This window comes from Callorhinus ursinus, unplaced genomic scaffold (genome assembly GCF_003265705.2).
Source record: "Callorhinus ursinus isolate GAN/ISIS: 27379988/994484 unplaced genomic scaffold, GSC_fseal_2.0 scaffold58, whole genome shotgun sequence".
Taxonomy (NCBI): Eukaryota; Metazoa; Chordata; class Mammalia; order Carnivora; family Otariidae; genus Callorhinus; species Callorhinus ursinus.
This window is the reverse complement of record NW_027397120.1, coordinates 4579371-4588036: the sequence shown is the minus strand read 5'-3', so window position 1 is coordinate 4588036 and position 8666 is coordinate 4579371.

Here is an 8666-nt window from a genome sequence, read left to right as displayed (position 1 = left end):
CCAGTAGGTGTGGAGGACCTGTGAGCCCAGGAATGAGTGGAAGGAAGCACGCCACCAACCAGGAGCGCAGCACCAGGGAGAATGCCCCGGCAGCCCAACCGGCAAGACTGCCCTGGCTCGGGGTGGGGGGGGTGCTTCCTGAGGACAAGAGTGGGCAGCCAGCCACGTGTCCTTTTGTTTATGAAATAGGGACTAATGTCACTTGCAGGCACTGGTGAGTCCAGAGGAGACTCAGAGTCCAGCTCACCTTTCTGTCTGTGAGAGCCCTGAGCATGGGGATGCCAGGGACAGCCCAGAGCCCCCAGGGGACCTCAGCGTCCCTGCTTCCCCCCTCCCCCCAGCGAGGACCGCCTGCACTCGCCCCGAGCCAGGCCACGGTGTGCCATTCCAAATGGGCTGGCTAATCGGCCCACATCCATTATCATTAGTGCCTCTGTGCGCGCAGGTACGTGGGGGGCTGCCAGGCGCTGGCTGCGGCCCGCTGAGCGGGGGGCCACGCTCTACTGCCGCTGACGATGAGCAGCACCTGCTCCGGGGCTCGCCGGCCACCACAGTCATCCTTCACATCTCATGCAACACTTGTTCTGTCGGAGCACGGAGCTGGCACGGGCGGGAGCTGCCTTCTGCCAGGGCTGCCGGGGCCCCCTCTCCCTCCCTGTGGCCCTCCGCTCCAGTTCAGCTTTGAATGGCTTTTCAAAGGAGCCTTTTAAAAAGGCATCCATTGCATATTAGCCATTCGGGCATTATGTTAAGGGTTTAAAAGTGAAGATTAAAAAAAATATCTTCCCCTCGAAAACGAACTTTTTTGACGCTTAAAATGGAGTCGTGAAATACTCATTGTCCTTCCCCCATCACACCGCGTTAAAGCATTTTCTCAGGATTTCTTAGGAAGGGCCAGTTTGTGGCTGTGGGTCACCAGGGATCTCTTTTCTTTCTGGGCACACAAGATGTCCCTGTAGCTCAGGGGAGGCTCACAGTTTCTAGACAAAGGCCAACGTCCTTAGACAGAGACTGGACCTGGCCAGCCCTGGCCCTGGCTCCCAGGAGAGGGGAGCCCTCGGCGGCCAGGGACCCAGTGACTTCACAAACCATAAAGGAGGCCCTTCGGGCCTCCTCCGCCTGTTTCTGCCCGTCTGTGTGGTAACCTCAAAATCACACACACACACGGCACATCTATTTTTTCCTTCTACTTGAAGAATTTTTGTGCCTTGGCCAATCTGTGAGCCAGAAAATGCCCATCTCGGGAGAAGTTTATTTATTATTGCTCATTTGGATTTCTGCCTGCTGCCCTGGCCCACCTTGGCGCTGGCTGGAATCTGGGGGGCTGCGGTCCTTTCTGACGACTCTGGAAACAGTCCCTTGGTTTCTCTAAAATGTCCCCGGAGGGAAGAAGTCCAGTTCCCCTTTGGGAGGGTGAGACTTTTGGGGCCCAGAAAGAAGGAATAGCCTGGTCATTCAAGAGGAACCAAGATTCCTCCTGGGGAAGCCATTATTGTCAGCAAATGCCTCAGAAGAGGCCTGTTCCCCCCTTTCTTGGAAGGCCCTGTAGTGACCACATTTCCTGCCTTGGCTTTAGTCCAGCAAGACTGTAGTCTGTCCAGAGCCATAGTCTTCCTTCTTGGGCACCTCTGCACCAGTCCTGAAGCACTCCGCACCCTCTCAGAGGTCAGGTCTTTGTCTTGCAGCCATACTCGGGAGCTTGGTGGTGACAGATGCACAGTTGACATCGGGGCTTCCTGATCAGGCAGAGGAGAGAGCTCAGGTTTAGGGGTTGGCAGACATCCGCCGGCTTGCAACTTTGACTTGTTTTCCTGGCTGTGAATCCTTGGGAGAGTCACTTCAGTTCACGGGGCTTCAGTTCCTGCATCTACAGACAGGCACCGTTACCTCCCGCATAAGGGTCTTGTGAAGATTTAACAAGATCACATAAGCTAAAGGACATAATAGATGTCCATTAAATAGGCATTCTTCTCCCCCTTCCTTTAAAAGAAAGCTGTCTCTGTTTATTATACCTGTTCTCGGGAAAGAATCTTGTATCAGTCATTTACACTTTAGCATGAATTTAAAAGGAATCAGTATATCCTCAATGGGAATTTGAAGTTTCTGAGCGCTTGAGCTGAGGAAAACCAGATTGTTCTGTGACCTTGAAGTATTAACGTCCTGGGGTGGAGGGGAGTAGGTTACTGGGCCGAGGGCTTTCTGGAGGGTCACACTCTACCTCTCAGGCTGAGGTTTGGATGAATGTTGAGCATGCCCAAAGCTTAAGGGGAAACTTGATGTCTGGGCATGGTGACAGGGGAACTTGTCAGAAGAGGGTCTCAGCATGAGTAACCTTTAAGGGAGTGGTTTCCAGTGTCCGCCCTGATCCTCCAGTGGCTCCAGACTTCCTTCTGAGCTCTGCATGCACGATTTCCAGGCGACTGCCTCCTGTCTGTCCCCAGTGTTGTCCGTTCCAACTAGCTCCTATTTCTCCACGAGATGTATTCTTGCCTTGAGCACTGAGCTCCGTGTGAAGATGAGGAAGATAAAAGGCAAACAGGACTTTGATCCCACCATAAACCACTGGCTACTTAGATGTGAGGACATGGGACTTGTCCTTGGAAGTCTTGACTTGGCAAGTGTGAGTCTAACTCCTCTCGATGTGTTGGAATGAATGTGATATACAAACCATGCTTTGTTGTTGGGGCTCAGGAGCGTGTATCTTCATGGATCCCATGCCTCCTTCAACAAAAAACTTAGGAAGGCTTTCCTCACACTGAGCACAGCACGTGCTCTCTAGGAGACAGGCAAGGTAGGTGCAGCCTGTGAGTGAATAGAACCTTCTGGACTTTTGCTTATTAAGACCAAACTTAAACATACCTGATGTGGATGATGTTCCCCTGTGCTCTGTGCAGGACCTACCTGGATGCAGGGATTTTACTGGCTTTTCTAGGCTTCGTTCACAGGAAGAGTCCACTCCTTGGGTGGTTGGGTCCCACTAACAGGTACGTGATAAAACTCTACTCCGGTATTCTTATGTTGATAATAAAGTCAGTTCATTTTTTATTTAGAGACAGGATCTTATCTTGTAGGGTTTGCTCTAACATTAGCTGTTTCCCTGCCTTACCATATCGGGGTGTGTATGTGTAGATTCTTAAAGTGGTAGTAGGAAAACCCCAGCCCTCTGTAAAGATGATGCAGGGAAACCAAGCCCCCTTCGGCCCCCACCAGGCCTCCCTGCCCCTCTGCCTTCATGTGTCCAGCCAGTGAGGCCGTTCTCTGCCCACTCACACACGTTCTCATGTCAATGACAGCATCTGGGTGGGGGATGACGCGTAACAAATTCCATGTTGTAGTGACGAGCTAGACCCTCAGAGGCTGGGGCAAGGCCAGACTCAGGTCTTCCGACCTTTCGTTAAGTTTCCTATAGGTTTCCATGGACAATCTCATGGCCTTTTTCTACCCCCAGAAACAATGCACTTGGGGCTTCTCACTGGCTGTGCCCCAGCTGAACTAACCTGGTGATGAGCCACTGACCTGCCTGACCTTGTGGGCCAGCCCCAGCCCTCCTGCCAGCCAGGCCTCAGCCCAGGTAGGGGACTCTGTGGGACAACTGCAACAGTGACAACAGCCATCTATCCCCCACGCACAGAGCAGGCCATTCCACCCCCTTGGTGCATCTCCGCTGCCGGCATGTAAGGTGGTTTCATATTCACTCCCATTTGACAGATGAATAAACCAAGGCACGTGAGCAGAGTCCCTGTCTGAGGCGGCACAGCTGTGTGTCACAGAGCCGGGCTTGGGACTCCGGCAGTCTGGCTCCTAGGCTCGCTGGGCTGTCTCAGAAGGAGGGAGTCCTGGTTTTCGACATTGTATTCATTTCTTTCAGATGCATTTGCATTTAACGTGGGGTCTCTTCCCTCCTTTAAAAATACGTTTCAAAAGCCGTGGTTTGGGAACAGTGACGAGGCCTCTGCTGTTTGGAAGCCAAAATCCTTCAGCTGAGCAAATCTCCTGGTCAGTAGTCCAAACCTCCCCCACTCCGAAGGACAGCCATGGGGTAGGTGCCCTGAGCTGGGACAGTGCCGGAGCACCATTGTCCCATGGTCCCCACCCCACAGTGGTAGCCCAAGAGCTCGGGGACCTCCTGGGACCTTGCCTCCCCGTCCACATGCCCGAGGTCCCTACTCCCCCAGATCGTGTCTTCCATGGTGGGAATAAAAGATGGAAAGGAGGCCGGAGAGGAGTGAGAAACGGGAGCGCTGAGCATTTCCATGGGTGGCCTGGACCGGCTGCCGGCCAGAGCAGCCCTCAGGAGGGACTAGACTTTCTGGGAATTCAAAAGGAAAAAAGGGAAAAGTAGGAATGACGGGTACCACCTGCAGCTTGTCCTGACCTGTTTGTAAAGAAGGAGGGGAGGGCGAGGAGTCTCTCAGAGCAGGAGACAAGGCCCCTTGCACCAGCCCTGGGCGCCCCGGGACTTCCCGAGAGCCGCTCCCTCCATCGAGGAGGAGCTGCCGAGCAGCCAGGTTTGTGCTCCATCGTCCTGCACGCTGCACCGTTCTCCCCCACGCCCCCCCCCCCCGGGAAGCCCAGGCGGGGGCCAGCGTCTCTGAGGCTGTGTGTGTGGGGATTAATGTCCCTGGTGTGGCGGGTCAGCACGGTGTGCAAAGGCCAGTATTAATCGACAAATTAAAGCCACAGACACCTGGGCAGGTGGGAAGAAGTATCTGAGCTTGATCAAAAACATATTTCTGTTTCGGGTCTAAATAATGGGCTACGGGAGGCACATCTGTAAATTATACAGGAAGCCTTCCTCAACAACTGATTCTCCCTGACAGTTTTACTGGAGTATATGAAAATGAGTATTAAAGATGTGATCTGCAGGCTTCCTTCCAGGAATTCCAATCTGGTTTCAATAAAATGGGAACACTGATTGGAAGTGAAGCTGCCTTCCGGTTTTGCCTTTGGCTATTACGTGCTCATTCGTGAAATGACTGAATTCCACAACTACTTTTAATACTCACCTTTTGAGTTCATCTCCAGCACTGGACACATTGGAATGATTAAAATAGCACCGGCTTCCCATGCTGGGTGCTCTCTAATTTAAAACAGCCCAGGTGCTGAAGACAAATGAGTCCTCCTGGTTAAGTCCATTCTTTCTTTCAGGAAGTTGCTTTGCAGGAACATCGAGAGCAGAATATTAATAGTAAAAAAAAAAAATTAAATAAAATAATGCTCCTTGAGTAGATGCCTGGGGGAAAAGATTAAAGTTTGGAGCAAGGCAGGACTTGTACTTTCTGTGGGAATGTTCTGGTGGCGTTGGTTTCTGGTCTTCTCTGCTTGGAGCCTGTGCTTGCAACTGCAGTAACAGTGGGGCCCTGGGCTTCCCTTCTTCCTCCCCAGGGATGCCCTCATTTGGGTCAGCCCTGTGTGCTCTGAGGGGGCCTTGGGTTGGTCTTCCCCTGCAGGGGGTGGGATCACGCTGGGTCAGCTGCAGCTCTTTGCCTCTCCCCAGCTCCCCAGCCCCCAGACCACATTCTTAAGAGGATGCCCCAGGATTAAGGAGCTCAGAGTGCCACCAAGAAGGGGGAAGTTAATTGGATGATCTTTCCAACACAGCTCCCTACAAAGCCCCCTCACGTTCCCTGCTTTTACCACTGGGCTAATGGGCCACAGGTGCTTTTTCTACTTGACTTCTCTGAGGTTTACTAGACAAGGTCGATTTATTCTTTTGCTTCTACTTCTATGCCAGAGTTTCCCCCAACCTTTGACGACAGAGAGAAAAAAGTTGGTAGGTCTCACATGGCATTCTCCAACATTTATTCATCCAAAGCTATTATGGGATTTTAAATGGGAGAAAATGGACCTAAACCCTTGGGAGATTGGGCACTGCTGGGAGCCACGAATTCATTTTGACATGTTTTTGTGGGATTGCAAATGTTGCCTTTTTTATATGCAAAATTCATATTTAATTTCCTCTGATCTTCTTCAAAATCATGAAAATAGTTTTCATGCATTTAATTTGGGATGAAATTTTGTTGTATTTGTTGCTTTCATCTGAGGATAACTCAGTGGCCTGCATTTTGGTTTTAAAGGTCTGAGGATGTGGAACACACCTACCCATAGCTGTTGAGTATGTCTGAGATAAATCCCATTTCTTGACAGGATGGACAAGGTATGCTCAGGTGTTGGAATTAAAGGCATTTTCCAGGTCATCAGCAGTCCAATCTGGAGCCACCCAAAATGCTGTGTGTGAGGTAGACCATAGTGTCTGCCCTTGTTGTAGGCAGTTACCTATGATGGTGATCACCCTGTCAGTTGGACACCTGTTCCCCGACATCCCTCCCCCCCGAGTACGGCTTCAAAATCTAAGACTCCGGTCGGTATTCCTAATGTAGATTATGATGGCATTTATGCATGCTGCAGCCACTAGCCACATGTGGCTCTTCAAATTTAAATTAATAAAAATGAAACAAAATTTAAAGCCCTGTTCCTCCATCACACTTCCCACATGCCAAGTGTCCAGTTAACCACCATACCAGAGAGCTCACATTAGAGCATTTCTATCACAGCAGAAGCTCCTGCTAGGGTTCGAGCTTTATCATGATCCTAAGAAAATCATGAAGGAGACGGACTCTCATCCTAGGCCACATTTAATTGAAACCCTGCCGTGTGAGAGTGAATCTGTGAGCTCCTGACAAACTTTGATGAAAGTAGAAATTTCCCACGTGGGACCAAAGACTAAATCTAACCCAGAATATTTTGAAGATGAGCTTGGTTGATGATGGTTCTGCCAAAATATTTGTGACAGAGAGAAACGGAAAGGAATTCTGGGCAGTTAGAATATCCCAAGTACTCAAGTCACTGACGTTAATGACACGGGAGAAATGTTTGTCATTTTCTGCAACATATCTTTTATTTAGTAACTCTTAGATGCCTTGCATCTAGGGAAGGGTCCCTCTTCAGGTTCCGAGCACCCTCACGCTGAGGCTGGGTGATGGGCTCCCCAAGCTCACCTCTGACAACATCCCATCCTTATGCTCAGCCAGGGGAATGCTTTATTTCCAGTGGTCAACACTTCCAAGACAAGGGGTCTATGCTGAAAAGTTATTTTGTATTCACTGCAACCAACCCAAAGCAGCAATACTCAGCTCCCTGCATATCCTTCAGAGGCCAACAAACTTGATGAAGCGTCTATTACAAGCCAGGTCCAGTGTCTGAACTTTCCTTGCCATGATGGCTTTCCCAGTGGCTCAAGCCTCTAGAGACTGCTCTCCTCTGGTCCCTTGCCTCAAGCGGGTTACACTGAGGTCAGGCCAGGCACCTCCCTACGGTCAGTGCATGCCCAGCCCAGCTGAGCCAAGTGACGACCAAACAATGGTGGTGTGGGTGCCACTAGGAAGGATGTGCCCTATGCATGGTCCATGATACCGGACAGGATAGCAGGTTCTGAGGAAGCCAAGTCATAAAAGTAGGGTGGAAACAATCATGGGAGACCCTCAAGAGCAGTTGGATCTTGATGATCACTTTTTTGTTAGCTAATAGTGAGCACCTGCCATATTCCTGAAAGTGTGCTAGGGGCCTCCTTGTGTTCATAACTTCCAGTGATCACAAGTCGCCTTGGCATTGGCCCTGTCATCTCCAGCATGCAGATGACTATATGGAAGCTGGTGGGTGACATAACTAGTCCTAGGTCATATTGAGCAAAATCTGCAGAGTTCAGACCTGAAGCCAAGTCTTCGTAAAGCCAAAGCCAAGGGCGCCTGGGTGGCTCAGGTGGTTAAGCGACTGCCTTCGGCTCGGGTCATGATCCTGGAGTCCCGGGATCGAGCCCTGCATCGGGCTCCCTGCTCGACGGGGAGTCTGCTTCTCCCTCTGACCCTCCCCCCTCTCATGTGCTCTCTCTCTCTCTCTCTCTCATTCTCTCTCTCAAATAAATAAAATCTTTAGAAAAAAAAAAAGCCAAAGCCAAGTCCCATGCAGCGGTGGCATGCCGTCTCGAAGGATGTGTTTGGTTGTCTAGGGAGTGCTGAGGACTGGGCTTTCTTAAGACCTGGGAGGAATGATGGAGAGCCTCCAGTGGGATTCTACTACGTGTTCTCAGAAAATGGAGCAAGCAATCCTGGGCTCATCTTGATACATGAAGAGGGGCTGCTTCTTTCTGGGATGGAGGGCCAGTCTTTATATCCAAGACCGGGAGCTCTGAGGCCAACAAAGCCCAGCCTGGCTAAGGTAAAATCCAGGTTCCTTCCATCATCCCCACCTAAGAGCCCATGAGCAGTCCAGTCAAAGGGCCCGGACACCACACATCTCCAAATCTGCGGTGAGCACCTCAGGGCCTGCTGGGGTCTCCCTGGGAACCGGCTGACAGTGCTGCCAACATGGCCATCCCAGCCCCTTCAGGTGGACTTTGCACCGGAGAGTGGGAGGTCTGAGTGCCTGCCTCACTCAAGAGGTGACGCTCACGGCAGAGTGAATGGCAGGGACTGGTTGGGTTACACCTGCAAGACTAAGGGGTCTGCGTGAAGGAGGAGGGTGGTGTTTATCATATCGTCCCTCACAATCGGGTGAGATTTAGGAGTGCTCAGAAGCCTTGGATCATCCCATGGCCGACTCTGCACAGGCTCAGGGCTTCTTCTTTACCGCTGGGAAAACCTAGAAACAGAGCTGTTTTCAGTTCAGCC